The sequence below is a fragment of the Mauremys reevesii genome, linkage group 9, assembly GCF_016161935.1.
Source record: "Mauremys reevesii isolate NIE-2019 linkage group 9, ASM1616193v1, whole genome shotgun sequence".
Lineage (NCBI taxonomy): Eukaryota > Metazoa > Chordata > Testudines > Geoemydidae > Mauremys > Mauremys reevesii.
Window position 1 is genome coordinate 8,831,898 of NC_052631.1, and position 23,831 is coordinate 8,855,728.

Sequence of the window (23,831 nt, forward strand, 5' to 3'; positions counted from 1 at the left end):
CTTATGTTATAACTCCTATAGCTCCTTTTGTCCAAAGATCTCCAAGTGTTTTTACAAACCCTGACCCATGAAGCCTAACAACACTTCATGAGGCACACTGTATTTTATAGGTCGCTCCTAGGACAGACTGACAATATCCTGAACAAAGCTTATGGAACTGAGAACCTAAATTCAATATAGTTTAATACCTTTGGGATACACTGTATTAAAAATGCAGCTGTGTAGATACATTCTCTTGTAGGAAGGGGATGCTAATGCACTTCTTTTCAGTCCTTTGAAGCCACTCCCCTGGAGAGATATGCATATACACTAGTTCAGACTGAATTTTCCAAAGAAAAAGGATTTTTGTGTAAATAGCCTTGTTTTTAATTAAGCTCATGGCCTTCTTCCTGATCCAACAGATAGGATCCCTGGTCCACAGAGCACCTCAAACCTTAGGATAGGTTGGAAAGACTGGGCCTCCTGAGGCCTCATAAAACCGGTGCTTGCTCTGAGCTGATGCTGTGGTGAACTTGTAATCACAAGGAAACCCCTAGAGTAGTGGCTGATGGACTGCTGCTCCCAGAATCCACCTTAGGGTCAACTCTGGTGAGCTTATTAGCATGCGTGTAGGTTCTTTCATTGATTTTTAAATGTTTTCTCTGTTGTGCTTTTACCTTAAGCAAAAAAAAAAAATAGGCTTGTATAGAAAAAACTGTGTGGTACTTTTAACATTGACAATCACTCTGTTACCAATCTCTGAAGCGAAAGCAAGAGCATGTGCTTGGGTAGCCTGCCTCTGCTGGAAATAACACCGTGAAGGCAGGGAATTGTGTAGCCTGGAAATACTCCCTTCTGACCAGAGTAAGATGCTTATTCCCCACTGAGGCAGAAGGGAGGTGCAGTTGCCTTGAACTGTGACATATATAATGGAAGCACATGTGGGCTCTGTAGCAGTGTGAATTGCGTAAGTGCAAACAGCAGTAAAACCAGAAGGAAAAGCACAGAGAAAAAGCCTCAGTAGTTTTTTGGGAAAGGAATAGCGAAGAGAGAGGGGGAAAATGAATTATAAACAGCTAGGAAAAAAACATTCCAAAGTCCGCTGGTTGAGCTGGGCACGGAAAGACAGCTCAACACGGAAGACCGGACCATTACATATGTGCCTGTATCAGCCATAGAAGTTATTTGCATAGAAAATATTACTAATCTGTATTTAGCTCTTATACTAGCTCTGTGTCCTTCCTAGAAAGGAGTTATACTGTTTATGTCTTCTCATCTCCTGCTTCCTGCACCTTTATACATGCTTCTCTGCTGCCTGCCTCCCTTCACCCATTACACAGATTTAAAATTTTTATTGACGTTAATGTTTAAAATCAAATTTACACAAGTTAAGAAGGAAGGTACTATAACATCTGGGATCAGTCTTAAGTTATGGAAGGTTACAAGTGTCGTTTACAAGGTATACATACACATAACCAGCATAGACCCAGATTGCATGCAGGAGTTATGATCAGGCAATAGATTTTATCCACCCACTGTCCATGCTATCTCACTTCCTTCACCCCATATATGCTTCTCACACTGGAGGCGGGTACCTACAGGGCATAATCGTAATCAATTTTGTTTTCCTTCTATGTAGCAGCTAGGCTGGCTCCCCATTTCCAGCTGTTTCTACAGGACCCTAAGCTCTTTACTGCAGTGAAGTGCCCAGACACTTGCAGCGGCAGCTGGTATCAAGGAGAGTCAACACCATGCGACCAGCCAAATCTCTGCAGAGCAGCAGAAGCCTGTTGGCCCATTTAGTTCAGAAATTCCTCAGACTTCTTTGCTTCTCATGTAAATGACTTTCAGACAAGGCCCTTCACACCACTTGAGTCCCCTGTAGAATGTACAGGTTGAGTAGCTGTGCAGAGGGGACTCCACATCTAATGTGGTCTCTATGCTTATCTCAAATAGGCCAGAATGGAGAGGGTTCCATGGGGCAGGTGTCACAGGTTTTGTGACCTAGTGGACCGGACCTACCTCACAAGGGGTAAGGAGGAGGAGTTGCAGAGAGTATTCCAGCCTATAAAGTAGAATAGCAGCTTTGCAGGGGCTTTCTTGCAGCCCACCTGCAGGTTGGGTGGGATAAATTCCCTTAATACACCCCCCATTTGCTGCAAGCTTCCCCATTTCACCCAGTCCTTTCTGCAAGACAGGTAGACAGAATATTAAAAACAAAAAGGTCACTCATCTACTTCTAGGTAGTACTGAGATACTAGGAACAAGAATAGAACAGGCCCAGGACAGAGCAGCCAAGACAGAAGAGTGACCGCTGCCTGAGGCTGAGCATGTTGTGGAAATGGGGTCTCAAGGCATCATTCTGCAATTCCTGGTTTGGTCCTCTCATAGTCTCCAGCTTGCCACAGTATTCCCATTATTTCTAATAAGCAGCAAGCTGTTTATTGCTTGGTGGTGCCCTATAAAGCAGTTCATTGTACAGTATGTTTTAGGCTCAGTTCGAGAAATTCAACTAATTACAGAGAGGCCCTTAGAACTTTCCTAACACAACAAGGCAAGGAGAGTCAAACACACACTATTTTTATACACATACACAAATAACGGGAGACTTCGTAATCTTCACTAACACAGTGAAACAGCTTGTAACTGTGTAAATTAATAACCTCCTAGATCTCCTTCTGCATCATGCTTATTCTGTCACAGCATTTAGATTCCCATTACTACATTAGAGATCTGCTAAGTGGAGTGATACCGAAGGAGAAAGACAGACAGTATTTTTGTGGCTACATGCATTAGAGACAGATTGTGAGCTCTTTGGACTAAGAGCTACGGCTCCCTTCAGGTTTATATGGAGCTGAACAAACTGGCAGTTCTGAATCCAAGTCAGACAGAAAATACAATTAGCTACATAATGGGTTGATATTGGCACCTCTTTAGGATGGGGGAGGGGAATCACTATGGGAAGGTTTAGTGAAAGAAATATATTAAAGGAAGGATTTGAATGGAAAAGGGAAGTTGGCAGAGACACAGCAGGGAAGCGGGCACTAAATATAAGCCGCAGGGGAGAAAGGGACAAGGATGAGAGAACAGAGGATACAGAATGGGGGAAGGGAAAGGCATGAGGGAGACAGGCAGCAGGAAGGGGAGGAGGATTAAATGAGAACAGATGTGCATTATGAGAGAGTCAGGTTGGCAAATTAAATTTAACATCAAACAATGATGTATTCAAGTATATATAATTTAGTTGAGACCAGGTGACAAGTCTTAACACTAAGGCAGCTATACAGACATTGGGAAGTTAGTCACTCCCCTATGAATCAGTAATCTGATGAAAAATTCATTTCTGCATATTCCCTTAGTCTAGTTTGTAGAAGTATAAATACCGCACCCACCATTGTAATATGTAGGCACCAGTGCAGGAGTCTAGTAAAAACATTATCTGATGAGGACAGCAATTTTTACCTTGGGGTCGGGGGGGAGAAAATCTTCCCTTGATTAACTGTGGGATAATTGGCAGTTCTTAAGCAAATAAGAAGAGTAACGCAAGTAACAGGGGACCTTATGTTTTTTAAGATAATTTATGGTAGTTTTCACAAGATGTTGCACAGGTGAGGCTATCTGACAACAGAAGAAGTGAACTGAACAGAACATGTGGGGAGACAGTGTTTTCAGACTGAAGTCTCAAATTGAGTAAGTGTCTTAAAAAAAAATTAAGGCAGTGCAGTAGTTTGATTTAGATCTCTTCTGCCATATCCCAGGCATCCCTGGGAAAGTTAAAGATGCCACTGGTGAAGGGACATCTCCCTCTACCACAGCCTCAGCAAAACAGGACCCAGTGTTAAAGATGGCGGGAGCTATGCTGAGCACAGAGTGACTGATTGGACTTGGAAGGTGGACCACACATCCCTGAATGTTTTCAAGAGCATGTTTTAGCATCCCTGGCAATTTCACAAGAACAATCATGCTTTGTCCAAGTTTTCGTAAAGAAGTCAGTATCTGAAGGACCCACTAGCCAGCCAAGCCTGACCTGGCAAAGTTGACAGACAGGAGTAGCATTCATGCTCCACAACACATTTGAATATTATGCCACATAATAGGTCTAAAAATATAGATACGATGGGAAGCCTGAGGTGATGCAGGTAAAAGGGGAGTGCTTCTCAAAATCTGCCTTTTCTAGAACATTACCCACATGAGGGAAAGTGTCCTCAGGCCATTAGGTCAATCTGCAGCATTGGAATCCTCTAGGAAAGCAGTTCCCACACTGAGTTGCAACCCCAAATGGGGTCACTTCCTCAGCGGATGGGGCTGCGGCAATCCAGAGTATGGAAGATGCCATTTTACCAATGGTGATCTTCATGTAGCACCATAGGGGTGCAAGGTCATGCTGTGCTAAGGAAGCCATTCTGTAAAGTAAAATAGCATCTCCATGTGGCGTGGGATCACAGGAAGTAATTCATCTGAAAATGGGGTCATGCAAGGACAAGGTTTGGGAACCGCTGTTTTAGGACTCTTCCGCTGCGATTTGGGCACTCACTTCCATCTGCACGCAACCAAAAAATTACACCCCCATCCTGGCAGACACAGATGTGGCCACAGTGATCTGTGTCCTCATATGAGCACTGGACTTTGTTATAGTAACGCAGAGCAAAGCCACACACGTGGTACAAGATGCGGCAGCCCATTTGCTTAGTGAACACATCTCCACCACCCAATCTATATTTTCTGCACTGACTCCCCATTGAATACAGAGTTCAGTTCGAGGTGTCTCATTCAAGAGTCCTCCATGGGATTATTCATAGCTACTGGAGAGACACTACAATTATGCAGGCTACAGATAGTAAGATACTCAGGGTGTGTCTTCACTAGCAACATTAAAGCGCTTTAATGTGGCTGTGTAGTCGCAGCTCTCCCAGTGCTGTATAAAAAAAGCCACCCCCACGAGATGGCTCCCAGCGCTGGTGCACCGTCTACACTGCCACTTTACAGCGCTGAAACTTGCAGGGCTCAGGGGGGTGTTTTTTCATACCCCCGAGCGAGAAAGTTGCAGGGCTGTAAAGTGTACACAAGGCCTCAGGGATACCAAAGCCTTGCTACACTTACCTTTTCTTTGCCGCTCCAGTGCATCAGTTCCACCTGCATGACCATCAACAGAAGCAGTAGTTTTGGCCACCCCAGGAACAAGGGAACAGTGGGAGGTTTTAAGAAAAAGCTCAATGTTGTCAAAAACATCCAGTTTGATAGGTGTCAGATGAGGCCCTCAGTTAAGATTAGTATTTAGATTGCAAGTTCTGTAGTGCATGGATGGCACTTGTTTTCATATGTAAAGAACTTAACTTGTTTCGGTTGCTGTAGAAACAAACAATAGATGCAGTAGCCCAGTGTTTACAGTATTTCAGACACTAGAATTCAGGAGTTTCCACATACTCCTCCCCAGTCTTTGGGTAATTACTGTTCTGAGTTTTTTCAGTAGTCATTAGTCCAGTTTGGCCAGGCTCAGGTAGTGTGTCCTGACTACCACAGTGGGCAGCCTTTAGCACGAAACATCTTGCTTCTAACTAAAACATTTCTACAGCAATTTAAGACAGCACTATTAAGTCACATCTCTGTTCCACTAAAAGAGGCTCCAAATTAGATTTTCTACCTTACTAAGCAGTAGGTACAACCACTGAAAAAGTTATGGCTGCAAAGGTTTTTTTATTTAATTTATTTTTGTTCACTTGTCTAGCCACCATCATTGTTGTCTTCAACAGGGTCTTTGCAACTAATATTTTTTAATAGCAGAAACACCTCCAAACTTCACACTGAAATCAGTCCAGCCACGCAGCAAACTTGTCTCCAGCCAGACACCAGTGATGAACTTTTGAGATTTTTCTGTACTCACTGCATCAGGTGTGAAACCATGCTACCCATCCTGTCACATCAGCAAGGTTTAAGCTGTCTTTTGTTCTCATTTATGCGCTAGCATTTCTATGCAATTTAAAAAAAACCACAGGAGTGAATAATTTTGAATTTTAGACGTTCACGCCTTCATTTTCTAGGATGACCCTTTCCAACTGCAAAGAGAAAAACAAAAAGATTGGTGGGGGTGGGAGCGTGGTGAAAAACAACACATTAGAGATGATAGGACAGAAGAAACTCCCCTCCCCACCCCCAGTAATTGCAATGGATTTGGGCACTTACACACACTGCTACTATGAGGGACTGCATCATCGGACATAAAGGGTATTGTAGTCACAAAACTAATGTTCCTGCACATGGAAAAAGCCCATTAGGGGCAGAAAGCTCACTGGTCCCAATCCTCCACTGCTGTGTGTGGCTAACTCAGAATAGTGGCTTTTTACAACCACTTTGCACAGGTCTAAATCAACTCCATGAAATGCAACCCTGCAGAGAATCAGGCCTAGGGAGTTTAAATTGACTACTTTCCTAGCTCACTAACCATATGATCACAAGGAAACCCAACTCTGCTCTCCATCCCCCTGGGATGGGCAAGAGATGAGACTCTCCAAAAACTCCTGTCCCACAGCCTGCCTGCACTCCTTTCGCTGCAGCCCCGAGAACAAAGCAAGGCCTTCCACAGCTTCGTGGGGCACCCCTTTCTTTCACAGCCGCCCTGCCCTCACTCGACCCCTGCCAGCCATTTCAGTCAGGATTTCACTGAGCAGAGGGGAAAGCTGTATGAAACACTGACTGGTTCAAATCCCCAAGGAATTGCAAGCAGCCTTCCCGCAGTTCCAACCACAAAGACCCAACGCAGATTAGGATTTAAGATTCTCCACAACTTCCACCATTTTCTATTAGCCCAGACCAAACAGGGCTGCAGGAATTCAAAACTAGTGGAAAACTGTGCCACCCCGCCACACTTTCTGATCCACATCCCCCAGAACGTGACACACAAATTCCCCCACCCCTAATCTGAAGCCATGAACTCCAAGCCTTGTCCAGAGCTTCTGAACAAGTTTTATTACACACACGCTCTCTCTCTCTCACTTAAAGTTCCAGTCCTTGCAACTCTGGCTAAAGCTGCCGCTGAGTTTCGTTCAGCCTCCTCTGCTCCACCCTACTGGAAAAGTCCTACAAAATTTGAAAGAGTATCACTGCTCTAGAGTTATATGGGATGGTAGGAAAACCCCCCTCTAGAAAATAGATCACTCTATTAAGTTCTACGGGCTTTTAGAGTAGCTCTGTAGCAACCACACTAGTTTCATCCGGTGGAAGATCCGCAGTCAAGGTAGCAAAGCACCCACTGATGTGGTAGCCAAACCTACTGCTGAGCTAGCTCCAAATGTGTGCTCAGCATCGGCAGGGAGCAGTAGAGACTGCAGCGGCGCCTAGCAAATTGCAACCACATGGCCAGCCAGCAGTGTCCCTTTTTTGTTGCTGGAAGAAACAAAGGAGGTTACTGTGGGAACGCCCTCCCTCTCAGCTAGGGAACAGATACGTCCCCGACACACAATGGAAACCTGTATTCAGACTGAAAATCAGGTGTCCGTCCACATGCAATGACAAAAAATTTCCTTAGCTTTATTCCAATTCTACTTTAATGCTTTACTTTGATCTACAATTGAGAGACAGGATTCTTTTGTCCACCCCTCTAAGCGGGAAAAAGGCACGTTTCTAAAGATTCAAGGAATACAACTGTCTCTATGTAGGAGTTACACTGTTGCTGTTTACTGGGAGGATTTCAGCGGTGCTCAGATGTGAGGTTATATTTTGCAATACACCTAGCAGCAAAGAAACTCTCTGAGCCGGATTTGCTTGTTTCACTGGGTAGACGCAGGAAGGCAGCAGCTGAAGTTTGTAGCAGCAGAAATAATCAGAAGAGCTAGGAGGCTGAGAAAGATTATGGGGTGGGGATGGAAGGGACTTTCCTATTCTACCGCCACTTTGAATGGCTTGTTTCACAAGTTTTCCCACCATGGAAGAAAAAAAAAATCCACAAGGGTCCATAGACAGATTTTTGTTTTAGAAGGAGGTTTAGATGATCACCAATGAAGAGAAATAGCTCAGTCGGAACAGCTAACTTCTAGTACGTTACATCTCTACTTCAGAAGTCTATACCAAATAAAGTTCGAATCGATTCACTCTAATCTGAGCCCAGTAACTCGAGTGGAACGTGTTTAAAGTGTGGAAAGTGCACGCTTTAAAAAAAAACCAGATATCCTCTGCGAAGTTAAGAACGGGAAGAGTTTTAAAACGAAACACCTAGAACAAAAAAGTTGTAGAACTGTTCGATTCTAACATGAGCCTAGACCAGAGGAAAACACCCTCGTCCCCCCAAAAGTAAGTGTTGAAAGCGCACGTTCAGGTTAGTTTCAGATACTGGTTTCCCCACGAGACAGCGTTTTAAAACAGTGCTCGCTTTAAACAAAGGCGGAATATTTTCTAGGCGGTCTTTTGAACAATAAAATCACGTTCATAAACCAAGCAAACTTTATAGAGAGAGAAAAAGACACTTACCCACCACAGAGTCAGCTGCCTTCAATCAGCAAAGCTGGATATTAGCTTTCCCTTCCCGATCAAATAGAAATAAAACCGAAGAGGAAAACCCCGTGCTCCCTGCCCTCTTAACCATCCACAGCTAATCTGGTTCGTTTACTTCGCACAGATCCAGCATATAGGAGCAGTGAGGTCGTTAGCCAATCAGAATCAGCTGCTCCAGAACGCAAGCCTCAGGAATTTAGATGTCAGTATCTCTTTCTGCAAAAATATTGCGGTTTCCTGAATGGAGCTGTGGCTCCTGTGGCGTTACTCGAACCCCTTCGCTCTTCTCACAGAGCCGTGAGTGTTTGCAAGGCTGGGAGTCTCCTGTTTGGTAATCCTGGTGCTTTCTGAAAGTACTTTTCAGTAGAGGCAATAAAGGTATTTCACCCCTTACAGAGGTGCTGGAATTAGGGGTGCTGCCACACTCCTTGGCTTGAAGTGATTTCCATTATATACAGGGTTTATGATTTGGTTGAATGGCTTTCAGCACCCCCACTATACAAATTATTCCCACACCCTTCCCTTATGCTCTTTAACAAAACTAGCAAGCAGGAAAGAACTCTAAAAGATAAAATGTTCCCTTTCAAAGTTTAAAAACATGGGGAAATTGGCTTTCCTTGTGTAAGTGACCATAAATTAGATCAGTTATGTGGTAAGACTTGGTAAGACAATCAGATTCCTTAACTTGCCATTGGTGGGGCTGGTTTCTTATCGCTTTTCTCTTATTAGATGAGGAAACCAGTTTAACTAAGGGTATGGCTACACTTGCAGCCGTACAGCGCTGCTGCGGGAGCGCTCTCGCGGCAGCGCTTTAAAGTGCGAGTGTGGTCGCAGCGCCAGCGCTGGGAGAGAGCTCTCCCAGCGCTGCAGGTACTCCACCTCCCCGTGGGGATTAGCTTACAGCGCTGGGAGCTGCGCTGCATTCTCAGCACTGGGGCAGTGTTTACACTGGTGCTTTGCAGTGCTGTAACTTGATGCGCTCAGGGGTGTGTTTTTTCACACCCCTGAGCGAGAAAGTTGCAGCGCTGTAAAGCCCCAGTGTAGCCAAGGCCTAATTCTAGCATTTGTGCACCAGCATGTTGTTGCAATGTTTGGGTTGGAAATTCGAGGGAGAGGAGTGTTTAGAAAAACTGTTTTAAAACTGATTTTTAAAAACCCGTGGAAATATTTCTATTGATCTTTTCTGAGCATCATTTTCAAAGGTGCCGGCTGCTGGTAACAGTAGGTGCCAAGCACTTTTGAAATTGACCCGCCCCACAATTTAAATTGACCTGAGGGTATCGCTTTTAATTCTTGTAGGTCAAAGTTCAATCAATCTCAGGCAATGATTGATTTGGAATAATTGGTTTAAAGAAAGAGAAATACATGTAAATGTTTCAGATGTGATTTTTTTGAATAAAGCCATAAGAGTGATTTTTGTTTTTTAAAAAAGGCACTACAAGATCTGACCCAAATTTTCTCACAAAGGAAAAATACATAGGGGAAATAACTCAGTAGGATGAAGTTAAATTGTCTCTATAACACTGTGCCAGGTGCTGCTAAAAGGAAATAGATGTGGCAATTGGAGATGTGCTATTAAATGCCAAGATATAAGAGCACAGGCTTATGATGTGAGCCTATCTTTATTTTTTTCACGTGACTATGATATTGAATGTGACCGATATCTGACCACGTCAGCAACTTAATAAAGAATTTCATACTGATCATAATAATCCTTAGTGCTCATATACCTTTACAATCATTAACAGATTAATCTCAACAACACATCTGTGAAATAAGTGATATCTTCATGTTACAAATAGTGAAATGGAGCCAACTTGGGATGTGAATTGTCATGCCAAGGACACACAGCAAGGTACGGGCAGAACCAGGGTGGGAACTCCTTTTCCAGCCTCCTGAATTATGTTGCTTTCCTTTGGTGGATTTTATTGGGGGAAATCTTTAAAGGCCTAAAGGACCTTTCACTTGTTTTTTTTTGTTTTTTTTTTTTTTTAATTTCTGCTGTGTTTCTTAATATTACTAGGGCCTTGTATTCTCCTTCCCAGGCACTTTTTAGTTCTGTCTGATCCTGTAGCAATACAAAATGTGATTCTTTGCAATGGCTAACTCTCTCTGCCAGGGAACTTATTTGTAGAGCGCTGTGTAATTTTACCATGCTACCCAAGTGATGTTTAAATAACAGTAATAGGGAAAAATCTATAAATAATTTAAAATACATTTTTCCTATCCCTCTACCCCCCCACAATTTATTTTTTTGAGATTTCTGCCAGAGTTCATAGGTTTGGTTATCTAAGATTAAAAACAAGTCTCAGTTTTCATTTATCTTCCTTAATGGGCTATCGGATTCATAGGTTTGGTCTATCACCTCCGCTGTTTCCTTTCACTGTGGAAAGTGGTACTTCTTGGTGATAGATTTCTGAAGAGCCTCAGATCAGTAGTTTCTTCACTAGGGACACCAATTTGTCCTATTTTCACCTTCCATTTAAATAGGTAAACTGAGAATAAATTAAAACAGCAAACTGGAATTTTCAACTGTGAAAACCGTGTGACTCATTTCTAATTGCTACTTGCAATCCCAACTCCAACACTGCATAATAAGAACAGGAGTACTTGTGGCACCTTAGAGACTAACAAATTCACCGGATTAAGTGGGCTGTAGCCCACGAAAGCTTATGCTCAAATAACTTTGTTAGTCTCTAAGGTGCCACAAGTACTCCTGTGGTTTTTTTTGCGAATACAGACTAACACGGCTAATACTCTGAAAACTGCATAATAAGGCTCCCTACACCCAAGTCTGGGAGAGAAGAATGTAAAAGTCACTGCAGCAGCCCTACATCACTAACAAAGCGGGAAATCCTCCACTGTCTGGCAAAGCCACTGTTAAGATTGGTTTTGCACCATGAGGGTAGCAAAGCAATTTAATGGGCCTGAAGCTCTGGAACTGTGTGTGTGCAATGTGACCAAGTTAATGTAGTAACCTAAATTTGTGTATTTCTGGACTTCGTCCAACTGTATTTTTTGCAGTTCATATATGATGATTATGACAGGGGAATTGAGTTGGTCAGAGTAGTGGTCTGGAAGTACTCATATGATGACAACATTGAAATGAAAAAAATGGAGTGTTTTTGGTGTCATTTTACAAAAGGCACATAACTAATTCACTGACCTATTTTGACAAACTTGCTGACTTAATTATGAAGCAACAACTTCCCAAAACTAATATTTAGTTTAATTCCCAATTTGAAATGGTTAGAACTGGGGTGGCCTAAATTTTCATATTTGTGTCTCTATTCCTCTCTATTCCCCCAAATTTCCCCTTTTCTAATGACAAAGGAGTCCAGTGATTTTTTTTTAAGCATTGTCTCCCTTGTCCGAACCGATGCCAACAACTAATGGTAAACTAGGTTGTTCTACAGATTTATTATTATTATTATTTTTTTAAATCAAAAGGGAAATGGTCAACTGGAATATTTTGAAAATGACTCCTTTTTTAAAATCTCAGTTCCTGACAGAGCAACCTTTGTATTTTAGGTCTTGATTTTTTTGTTAATTTATTTTAAAACATGTTTATAAGGTGTTTTCTATTCCCCTGTTTATGTTTATTATTTTCAGCAAGGGGATAAACTGAATAAGTAAATGGTGCACGGGAAAATGAAATTAACTATATGAATGTGCTGTCAAAGGCACTTCTTAAAGCTCACTCTTTTCATGATTAGCTTTTTACACTCTCAGTGACAAGTCAGGTATATCTGGCATGCAGCTTCCCTCAGGGCCTTAGTATGAAGTCATCAACATTCATTACTTTTATGTACAGCCCTTTTTTCCCCCAGAGTCAGCTTGACAAGCAAAAAGTTGATGATTCAGGCAGACTGAGTTTTCCCAAGACAGACAGAACTTTTGAAATGTGTCTGGAAGAAGGTCCAGAATGTTGACATTTCATCCTGTAATGCTTCCGCAATAAGAAAGGAAGTAAAAATACAAAGACGTCAGACCTGAAACTAGGGGCTAGTCTACACTTACGCGGTGTCGGGCGGTGAGATTTTTTTTTCGGAGTTCGAACTCGCTGCTCTGATCGCGATAGTATAGTTCGACGAAGCGCTCGAAAACTCGGGTCTCCACCACTCGCTGGCGCTGAGAGTGGCAGAGAGCGACGAGTCGAGCGGAGGAGGCGGCGGGTTCCGCCAATTCGAAGTAGGTGTAGTTCGTTCGCCATTCCTACGCTATTCATTCGCGTGAATTTGAATTTGCGAAGTTCGACACCATTCTCTAGTGTGACCCAGGGCCTAGGACCAAAACTAATTCTAGCAACTAGACACACTTCCAGTTTTGAGAACTTAATACATTGAATGATTCAGGGTGTATATGCCATGGAAAATATATTTTAAATAGAGCATCCACTGCGCTATTCAAATGTGCAGTGAAAGATTTTTGAAGGAGGACAGGGAAAGTGGAGGTCACATTCATTTTTTGTATTGATTGCAAGGTCTTCCAGGGGGCCATCAGCACTGCCATGATTTTCCTGCAAGGGTTCTGTGATTGGGGTCCTAGTGGGAGCCAGCTATGGTCACTCAGTTGGAGTGAACTGCAAAGAATGGGGCAGACAATCCCCATAAAGCTGGTGGATATTCATATACACCTCTACCCCGATATAACGCGACCTGATATAACATGAATTCGGATATAACACGGTAAAGCAGAGCTCCGGGGGGGGGGGGGGGGAGGGCGCTGCGCACACCGGCAGATCAAAGCAAGTTCAATATAACACAGTTTCACCTATAACGCAGTAAGATTTTTTGGCTCCCGAGGACAGGATTATATTGGGGTAGAGGTGTACTTAGATCAGGGGTCTTAAACATGCGGAGCTCTTCCCTGCGGCCCGCGGAGCTCCCCCCCCCCCGCCCGGGGGCAAAGGGCAATTTGCCCGGGGGCCCCCCCCCCCCCCTAAGAGAAGCCTCGCCCCGCCCCCCCCCTCTCCTGCCTCCTCAGCGCATCCGCCGAAGCCTCCAGCGCCCGCCCCGCGCTCTCCCCCGCGTGGGGGGCGGGGGCGGGAGCTGGGGAGGGGCAACGCCCGCCTCCCCGCCCCGCGGGGGGAGGGGCGGGGGGGGCCTCCGCTGGGCGCTCCGCCCGCCCGCCCCCCCCCCTCCCCCGGGCCTGAAGCGGCAGCTTCGCCCGAGCCGCGCCGGGCCGGGCGGGGAGGGGGGGGGGGGGGGCAGGGGGGGGCCGGGCCGGGCGCGCGGCCCCGCGGGGGGGGGGGGGGCGGGGGGGCGGGCGGCCCCCCGGGCGGGGGGGGGGGGGGGGGCGGGGGGGGGCGCGGTGGGCGGGGGGGGGGGGGGGGGGGCCGGGGGGTGGGGGGGCGGGGGGCCGGGGCGGGGGGGACCGGTGGGGGGGGGGGCCGGACCCGGCGGAGGGTGGGCGCGCGGCCCGGGCCGGCCGGCCGGTCTTAAGCGGCGCGCCGGCCGCCCCCCCCCCCCCCGCCCCCCCCCGGACCCCCCGCGCCCCCCGCCCGGAGGGCCCCGGGCGGTCTGGGGCGGGGCGGGCGCCCCGGGCCCCCGGAGGGGCCCCCGCCCCCCGCCCCCCCTGCTCCCCCTGTGGCCCTGGGCCCCCCTGTCTCCCCCCTCTGGCTCTCCCCTCCCCGCCCCCCCCCCGCCCCCCTCCCCCCCCTCGCCCCCTCTGTTTTCTCCCTCCCCCCTTCCCCCCCCCCCTCCCCCCCACCCAACACCTCCCCCCACTCCCCTCCCCCCCCCGCCCCCCCACCCCCCCCCGGGCCCCCCCCCCCCGCTCACTCTCCTCCTCTGCTATGCCAGCTGGGCTCCGCACCTCTCTCACTCCTCTGCTGCTCCCCTTTGCCAGCCACTGGGCTGCCCCCTTCCCTGCCCCTTCACCTGCCCTTGCTGCCTGAGACAGAGAGGGGCGGAGCCAGCCCTGCTGGGGGGGGGGAGGGGGGGGGGGGGGGGGGGGGGGGGGGGGATGGGGGAATGGGGGGGTGGGGATGCACTAGGCCTGGCAAAGGCCTCGGGTCATTTGAGTTTGAGACCCCTGACTTAGATTTACCAAACCAGCATAAAACAGCTTCTTTATTGCCTCACTGGTTACGCAGAAAGTCCAAACAACAGTGATCCAGCCTCAGGCCTCCATCCAGGTACCTAAGTCAAATATGATGATTTCTGAAAATCGTATTTCATCATAGGAAAGAAAAGGTTCTACCAATCCCAAAGGATCGGACACATTACCTCCTAGGTTAATGAATGTTTCAGATCTTACCCAAATACACGCTACAGCCAGTTCTTATTAACTAAACTTAAATTTATTCAAAACAAAAGAGAGTATGGTTAAAAGATCAATATACATACAGACATGAGTTCAGTCCATTGAGGTTCAGATTCATAGCAGAGATGGTGAGCTTTGTAGTTGCAAAGAGTTCCTTTAGAATTCAGTTCATAGGTTATAGTCCAATGTCCAAATATCATATTCAGGGCATACCAGCATAACTGAGACCTCAGTCTTGTGACTCAAACTTCCCCTGATGAAGTCTAAGCAGATCTGAGATGATAGAATCAGGACCCATGGATCTTTTATACAATTTCATGTCTTTTGACAAGTTGGAGTTCCTCAGGGAGCAAAAGGTAATTAGGATGACTTTGAAGGAGTTCCATCACCAGTACTTAGCTATATGAATTAACACAAGGCCATTTGCTTGTTCCTCCACCATTCACAGTACATTTCAAAGAGAGATGACTACTGAGATATCCCATGTTTACAATTCATTTAAATGATCAGATTTTCTTTTGACCGCTGAATGATCAGAATACAGCCTAGACAGGGACTGTTGATTACATTGTCCACCCTACTCATACATATGTAAATTCACAAAAACACAAACATTATCTCCCCACATCTTTTGAGGGTTATTTATTTTGCAGGATGCTTAACCCTTTCTAGCCATGCATCACAGATTGCTACTGAAGAGGTTTGTGGCTTACCTGCCTCTGAATATGCTGCTTTTACTCCAGTCATAGCGCCTATTGGCAAGATCTCATCTAGGCTCTGAACTTGGCTTTTCAACATGCTGCCAATGGGCCACCATTCTGGCTTGTGAATCAATTTATTTTGAGCATAGCAACTCCTGTAATGAAGGTTGTATCTTTGTTTGTACGTACATATGTGTGTATAGTTTGTATTTGGGGAGTTTTAGGATCACCTCTGTTGATAAATTTCAATCACATCATTAGTTCAGTCCAATACATTCCATTACTATTGAATAATGACTCAGACTGGAGCATTTTAAAGAAGTGTTATCGGGCAAGGGAAAAGCTCAGCACCCGATGGTGGCATGTCCTGCCATCACCATAATTACTGCTTTTCAAAATAAGTTCTGGGAGACACAGGATTTCTGTGTACTATTCTCACCTCTCCCGTTTTCTTATTGTGTGTCCTCAGGCAATTCACAAAAGCTCTCTATTCTTCCCCATGTATTAAATGGAGATAACAGAGAGGGGCCTGGAGTTTGTTTATATCCAGAGTCAAACCCCTGGAGTGTTGAGATCCAGGATTTTTGGTCAGGTTCATCTTTAGTCGTACTTTTACTCTTAAGTGTAGTGATAGGGGCTAGCTGCAAAATTTGGATCTGGATTTAAAATGGAACTTCCTCTAAATTCAGAGGTGCTCAAATGAATGGATTTTAGATCAGGTCCATCTTTCATAACACCGATCTACCACTCAAGATGGTTTGAGAGGCTTCATATAACTCAATATGGAAATGGCTAAGTATTATTTCTGAACTTTGAGTGCTGGAATGACTGAATTGGACAGAATTCTCTAGGGGGGTGGAGCGGGTAGAAGAAAAGGTCTGTTTTAAAACTGAGACAGTTATGTCATATTTCTGTTCTGAATCAGCAATTGCAAAGTTGCACTGACCTTAGTTCTGGGAACTGCTAAACTTAGGCCTGGACCAGTGCCAAAAAAGGTGTATTTAGTGCAAGGGACCAATGAAAGCATTATGGTCCAATACTTGTGATAGTCACCACAGTGTTCACTACTAACTTTGTATTGTAGGAGAGAGAGGCTAGGCTTGAGGCAGAGATAGCTGAGCCCCCACTTCTACCTGGAAGAAGTGAGGTCCCTGCGTAGGTGTCCTGTCTCCCCTTCCCCCCTCCCGGCATGCAAATCTGGGAGGAGAATCTGGGGCGATGAGAATTACACTGTGATATAATACTGATTTGAATCTGGTTAGATTTAAGGTGATTTTTCTTTGGGAAAGGGATGATTGAATGTTGGAGATAGAAGCTTTTGGGTTGAGGCTTAAAAGTCCTGTTTTTCTATCTACGGTCCCGTCCTGTGAAAATCCAGCTGGTTGAGAATAAAGCCTTGGAGTAGAGATCTAATGGAAAAAGAGCACTATGTGCTTTGTTGTTTGACCTGAAGATCTATCTTCTTTTGTCAATGACCAGCCAGCAGGAGAGACTTTGAAAGGCACAACCAAATATAGTATATTGAAACCATTGCCTGCTCTCCATAATCTCTCCTAAACCTGCAAGCTTTGATACAGATTTGTTTGTTTGTTTTGTTTTGTTTTCAGATAAGCTTTCTTGCCAGGCAGATTGACTCCAGCATTCCCAACTCTAATTACAGCTTAATGGGTTAGGAAAACCTTTGAAGTGAAGTATGTGCTGCAAGTTTGAGAGATCTGGAGGCAGATAGAGATAGAGATGGGTGTACAATAACAAAATGGGACTGCATTCTTACTGACATTTTCAAGAAGTTCTGGGCAATTGGGAGGGTGAATTTCCATTCACAGAGGAGATAGTAGTAGTAGTAGTAGTAGTAGTATTCATTTATTGGTATTGTGGTAGCACCTGGAATGTACTAGATGCTTATAAGGCAACAAAATCGTTACCCAAAAAAGTTTGCAGTCTGAACAATGGATGACACTGACGGTCTCACGATACATGATATTTCTTATTCAGACCATCTTACCCAATCACGATATCCAGAACAAGCTGTCACTTCCGCTGTTAACTCTGGTACCCGTTTTCTACTGGACAACAGGGTTATTTTAAAACACTTCAGAAATTCCTCAGCCCATCTTTAGTACAAATGTGCCGTAGCCAGGTCAGTCCTTGCACACTGTGGAATGCAGCTTGCCATGCAAACATCAGAGAATCAATCTGTTTGTTTGTGGAAGTCACACCGAGAGACTATGATCACAATAAAAGAAGTTTGTTTTAATCTATGTCCCTGAAATGTTTGGTTTACAGGTCAGAGGCATTTGAGACCTCACCAAGTACACAGTATGTAGGGGATATGCTGCCTGGGGTGTGGGATGTCCCATCCACACATGATGATCAATAAAGCGCATCGTTATGAAGCTCACTATTGAATTCAGTTCCTTGATTTAAGGAGCTACTCAATAACCAGGGACATACCAGGTTGGGCTGGGAAGAGATGAGCCACCTCATGATTATAACACTGCATTTTCTTTTCAGAGACTCATCCACTCTATTTCACACATCAAATATTTCAATTATAATACTGTTCTCCAGTAAAGTGTACTTCACCCAGCCAGCAGACCACACTAGATTTCACTAAGGTTTTAACTCTATCTCCCCAATAAATATGCAGTGTTATTGTAGCCGTGTTGGTCCCTGGCTATTAGAGAGACAAGGTGGGTGAGGTAATTTTTTTTTAATTGGGCCAGCATCTGTTGGTAAAAGAGAGAAGCTTTCAGGCTTGAACACACACACACGAACACACACACATAGATCATCAGCAACCCTTTCTCTGCTGGCCATAGCTTAGGCACACTATCTGTGTCTGCACAAATTATGATGAAATCTCTCTGATGCAGCTCCACTGCTGACAGCTGTGTTTGGTAAACTAGAGTAGTTTATATAGGTGTTTCTATAACTATATATATATATATATATATATATATATATATAATGTTTGTACAGGTGTTTTTAATCTCATGCTATCTAAATAAAAGGTAAAAATGCCAGTGACTGCCTGAGTCCTCCCTCTGCTACTCCCCCGAGCTGCACTTCTGGTAGGACAATGATTGGAGATGTCGCATAAAAGTCTAGTGTAGACAAGTTTTGTATTAGATCTGTCACTCCCTCTGAGCCTGATAAGTCAGGCTTCCTGGCCCTTGTGGTGGTCTTATTCTTCCAGATCCATGGTGGACCTTAACTTTGTAGAGTGGGTGGCTTGATTCAAGTAATCTTCAAAGTTTAAGAAATCTTCACTCCTCTTATAACTTTGCAGCCCTGGCAAACAATGTCTTTTCCTCTTTATCTAAGCTTGCTGCTAAATTCTGCGGGCTAAATTCAGGTGATGTGAAAGGTAGCCTAAACTATATGTCAGCAAGTTATGTGTCTAAGGGCTTGGCTACACTTACAAGTTGCAGCGCTGGTGGAGGCTTTCCAGCGCTGCAATTAACACCCCGTCCACACTTGCAGGGCACAACCAGCGCTGCAACTCCCTGGTTGCAGCGCTGGCTGAAAACCCATCCGGGTTTGAGTGCAGCGCTGGCAGCTGCAGACACCAGCAGCTGCTGGACACTCCACCAGCGCTTACCTGTCCCTCCAGGGAATAAGGGCTATCCCAGAATTCCTGTTCAGCCACTCTGCACATCAGTTTGCACTCTACTGCTCTTGCCTCAGGACGCCTTTAAATGCCCTTTAAATAAATTTAAATCTCCTGTCCTGTTTTCCTGTTGCCAGGTGTGCATGCAATCAGTTAATCAGTTACAGGTTACAGGTAACACAGGCCACAAACCTCCCCAGCAGCAAGCAGGCCAGCATGGAGCACAGGCAGGACCAGGACAGTGTTTGTGTTTGGGTGGCGTCTGTTGTTCAGCAGCTGCGCGCTCCGGCCGGGAATTACGATATATCTTTGCAGATATCTGGGACATGCTGCGCTGCCATCAGGCGGACGCACTACAATGCAGGGTGAAAGTTAAAGAGCTGCGGTGCGCAGCTGCAAAGCCGAGAGAAAGGCATCCGATCCGCCCCCGCCGCCTTTACGCCGATGGACACTGGACCAACATGACCATGCAGACCCCACAATCCCAACGTGAACTGGGAGTAGGCAGGGGACAGGAGAGAGGACTGGAGAGAGAGGAGGGAGGAGGCTGGAGGGAGCGGGGGAAAGAAGAAACTGCAGGATGGGGGAGGGATGGGGAATTCCTGGAGGCATGCAGCCAGGCAGTCCAGCCAGGAGGGGCAGCAGCAACCCAGGCAACGCAGCAGCCAGAGCGCAGGGAAGCAGCGGCAGAAGAGGAGGGTGGAGATGCGGCTTTTATTTTGGGGGGGGGAAATGTTTCTGGAGAGGAGGTTATTATGGATGAATGTGCATGTAGGATGTGGAATAGCCGCGTGAATCTGTCTATCTTATCGTGTCAATTCACTTCAAGTTATCTCAGCAAAAGCTTTCATCAGGCGTGGGCAATATGCCTGCCAGGGTTTATTGTCAGAGCCACTGTCCTCCAGAGTCGCTGTGTTGTGGGGTCCTACGCCACTCTTTCGCCCCCCGCCACACCATTTCTGGGACAGGCACGCCGCATAGGGTCAGGGTCCCGCTAGTGACTCAACGCTCCCCGGCTCTTCCAGTGATTCCCCCTGTTAAAACATCTTCAGGATTAGTCCTTGAAAAAAGAGGAGAGAGGAGATTAGAGAGATGAGAGGAGATATCACCCCTCCTCATCCATCTTCACTCTCAACATCTAGCAGCCCCCTCTCCCCAGAGCCCCATCTTCACTCCTCCTCAAGCCCCTCTCTGTGTTTTCCCATTTGGTATAAACCTAGTTTTTTTTTTTTTGTCAGAGAATGCTCCCTGAGTGTAAGAATTCAAGTGAGAACTTGCAAGTGAGATGCTCAGTTAAATAATGTTGTCATTTGCTGCCCGTGTTAAATGTTGTCATTTCTGTGTGTACAGTGACCTTGACTGTGTAGGCTTCAAAATTTGAGAAAAAGAGAGAGAAAAAATGAGAAAAAAAAAGAAAAAGAGCAAAAAGAGCACAAAAAGAACTGTTCTTTGAAGGAAAAACTGGAAAAAGAAACTCGAGAGAAAGAAGAGAGAAAAAGCAGAAAAGCTAGAGAAAGAAAGCAGGAGGCCAAGAGAAATGCAGTGGCCAAGAGGAAAGAGTCCCACCATGCCACAGAGAGAACTGAGCACTACACGAGTCTATAGAGTCACCCGTCCCCTCCCTGCCAATCTTGTGCCTGCCCACCTTTCCCCAGCTTCCCCAGCAGTACCCAGCATCAGCTCCAACCACCTTCCCCAGCATCCCCAACCCAGCCACCACCCTGCCCCCTCCCACCCCCTACCACCTAACTTACCCTGATACCTCACCATGCACACATGCCCCCCTGTCTCAGACATAGCATATGCAAACTTGTGCAGGATTCATTAAACCAACCAGTGACTGTACAAACCAGTAACTTGAACCAAAGCCCTGTCTGTCCTGTTGTGTTGTGTGTGTGTTGTCTGTCTTGTGTTTGTTTGTCTGTGTGTGTCTGTCTTTCTGTCAAGGAAAACAGTTTTGTTAGCAGAGAAAGAAGACTTTGAAATGAGTATAGAGAAGACACTTCAAATTATAATTATTTAGCAATAATATTATAAATGTGTATTGCTATCAATAATATAGTGCAAGGTTTAATATTACTGTTGGCTTTCAGCCAAATCAGGCACCCCTAACATTTGTAGCCCCAAGGCCCCCCTCTCTCTCCTCCTCCCATCCTGCCCACTTCTCTAAGCCCTCATATTTAGCCCTGCGGTGCTATCCTCCTCTTCAGCCTCTCGGACTTCCTCCACACTCTTAAATTGCAAAATTATCTGTGGCTTCCTTCCTTTCCCAATACACATTTCCCCAATCAACTAAGCTGCTGTAATTTACATGCCAAGAAGAAGGAATCCGTTAAAGTAAAGTGAGCACTCTGCCTACTTCAAGGTACAACTTTGCACCTCCTATTATTAGTTATTTTTCCTGCTGCTACACCCTTTGTGACATGTAAATTACACTTTTGGACTCCTAGAGATTATTGAGTTAAGTTCAACGATTTGGTCCTTATCTTCAGGGCACTCAATGGCCTTGGCCCAGGGTATCTAAAAGATTGCCTAAAGCTCTGGGATGAAGACTGTGATTGACAACGCCACTCCTCAGGCACAGTGGAACCATCTACTTAGGCCTGCACAACATGCGGTCTGCGTGGGCTCACTGTGCAGCCCGCGGGGGGTGAGTAGGTGGGCTCACTGTGCAGCCCGCGGGGGGTGAGTAGGTGGGCTCACTGTGCAGCCCGCGGGGGGTGAGTAGGTGGACTCACTGTGCAGCCCGCGGGGGGTGAGTAGGCAAGCGGTGGGTGAGGGAGGGGGGCTGAAGAGGCTGGCCGGCAGTGGCGGGGGGTGAGGAGGTGAGCTGGCTGGGGGGGTTGGGGGCTGAGGAGGTGAGCGGGCGGGCAGGCAGTGGCGGGGACTGAGTAGGCAAGTTGGGGGGGCGCTGAGGAGGCAAGCGAGGAGTCAGTGGCTGACCTGTTCTACTGATCTGGTCTGGCTCCCATCCCCTCTCCAAGGGTTGCAGCTGTCTGGAGGTGCTGCCTTCCACACCTTCCTCAGTCACACCTCATTCATTCAACAGGGCAATTGATTACAACGTTGGGGGAAGATCTTATTCTGCTTTGAGCAAAAAGACATTTTTCTTTGAGGCTTTGGCTACACTTGTACTTCAAAGCGCTGCCGCGGCAGCGCTTTGAAGCGCTAAGTGTAGTCAAAGCGCCAGCGCTGGGAGAGAGCTCTCCCAGCGCTGTCCGTACTCCACCTCCCTGTGGGGAATAACGTACAGCGCTCCCAGCGCTGGGGCTTTGACCACACTGGCGCTTTGCAGCGCCGCAATTTGCAGCGCTGGAGAGGGTGTGTTTTCACACCCTGCTGCAGCGCTGCAAATTTGCAAGTGTAGCCAAGGCCTTACCTTAATTATACTACCTTAGGGGCCTGCTATAACGTATTACCAAGGTTCAATATCACTGTTTTGGTGGGGCAGTGCTGGGGAAGGAGGGTTTGTTTCCGCAGGGGGGTGGTGCTGGAGGGAGGGGAGTATTTCAGGGTGGCTTGGCGGCGCTGGGCGGGGAGTATTCCAGGGGGGCTGGGTGGCGCTGGGGGAGTGTTGTGTTTCGGAGGGGACTTGGTGGCGCTGGGGGGGGGGTTGGCGGGGCCGGGTGGGTTCGGCCCTCAGCTGTTTTATTTGGAGTAATATGGCCCTCGCCGCTTTACGAGTTGTGCAGGCCTGATCTACTATAATAATAATAACTCATCTGTGCAGGAGACAAAGCTTTTTCAGAGTCACACTCCTCAGCACCTTTCATTCCAAGTGGAAGGTGCACTTCTCCGACCTTCCTTCTCTGAAGCTATGGCTACACTGCACTTTCACTGGCAAAACTTTTGTTGCTCTCCTGCTGGCAAAGCTACCGCCCCTCGTTGGAGGTGGTTCTATTTTGTCGGCAGGAGAGCCTTCTCCTGCCAACAAAGAGCGGCTACACTGCGTGCCTTATGGCAAGGTGTTAGCACTGTAAGCTGCGCCATGTAGATATAGCTTAACATAAACAGCAACGTGTCCTTAAAAAAACCCCCACAAAACAAAACCCTAACAAAACCCTACACCGCACACACAATTCTCCCCCTGGGGAGAGGATGGGAGAAAGAACAAACCATATGTTACAGATGTTAGTCACCTCATTTAATGCAGTGTTTCTCAACCTTTTTGATACCAGGGACAGGGAGGTCTCAGGGACTGGCACTGGTCTACGGACCAGTCATTGTGAAACACTGATTTAATACACTACTAGGAGGTGGTGAGATACTATCTGATGAAAGTGGCATGGAACCTATATCAAATAGAATAGAATTAGATCTTCTCACACTCACACCCACTCACTGATGTGCCAGCTACGTCATCTTAATCAGTACCTTTGAAGTTGACCCTGAGTTTCTGTCATAAGTGTGATTAAAGCTGTAACCCTTACATCAGATGCTATTTTCTACTCATCTTGTTTGTTGTACACCCCTGCTTATGGTTTTTCTTTTGCTAATTCTTTTGTACTGATTGGAAAGGTTTAGGCTTTTTTTTTTTTTTTTGTTTAAGCCCCCTCCTCTCCCATGCTTTCACTTTGACCAAAACTCCCTTTTCTTAAATGGAGCAGTTGTTCGTTAGACTGACCTAGTCTGGGGAAATCCCCTCCACCACCAGCCTCCCTCAGCTCTCCTCCTCACTGAGGCTAATTGATAGATAGGATAGCACCATTGCCGTGACTACAAGAGAATGGAACCATTCACTGTGCCTGATCTGGCAGAAGCTTCCGTGACAAGTTCAGGTTAAGTGT

The 23,831-nt window shown here is 46.2% G+C and overlaps 2 protein-coding genes across 3 annotated transcripts in view; one reads left to right on the forward strand and one right to left on the reverse strand.

The window, feature by feature from the left end:
• Window positions 1-8,585, reverse strand: part of B3GNT5 (UDP-GlcNAc:betaGal beta-1,3-N-acetylglucosaminyltransferase 5) — a 35,992-nt gene extending 27,407 nt beyond the window's left edge. The window contains exon 1 of one of the 2 annotated variants that reach the window (XM_039488978.1): window positions 8,440-8,585. The gene's annotated coding sequence lies outside the window, so the exon portion shown is untranslated. The remainder of the gene's footprint in view (window positions 1-8,439) is intronic. The other variant, XM_039488979.1, reaches the window with a different exon arrangement.
• The window catches only part of MCF2L2 (MCF.2 cell line derived transforming sequence-like 2), a 293,975-nt gene that overhangs the window by 182,678 nt on the left and 87,466 nt on the right, over window positions 1-23,831 (forward strand). The window lies entirely within an intron of this gene.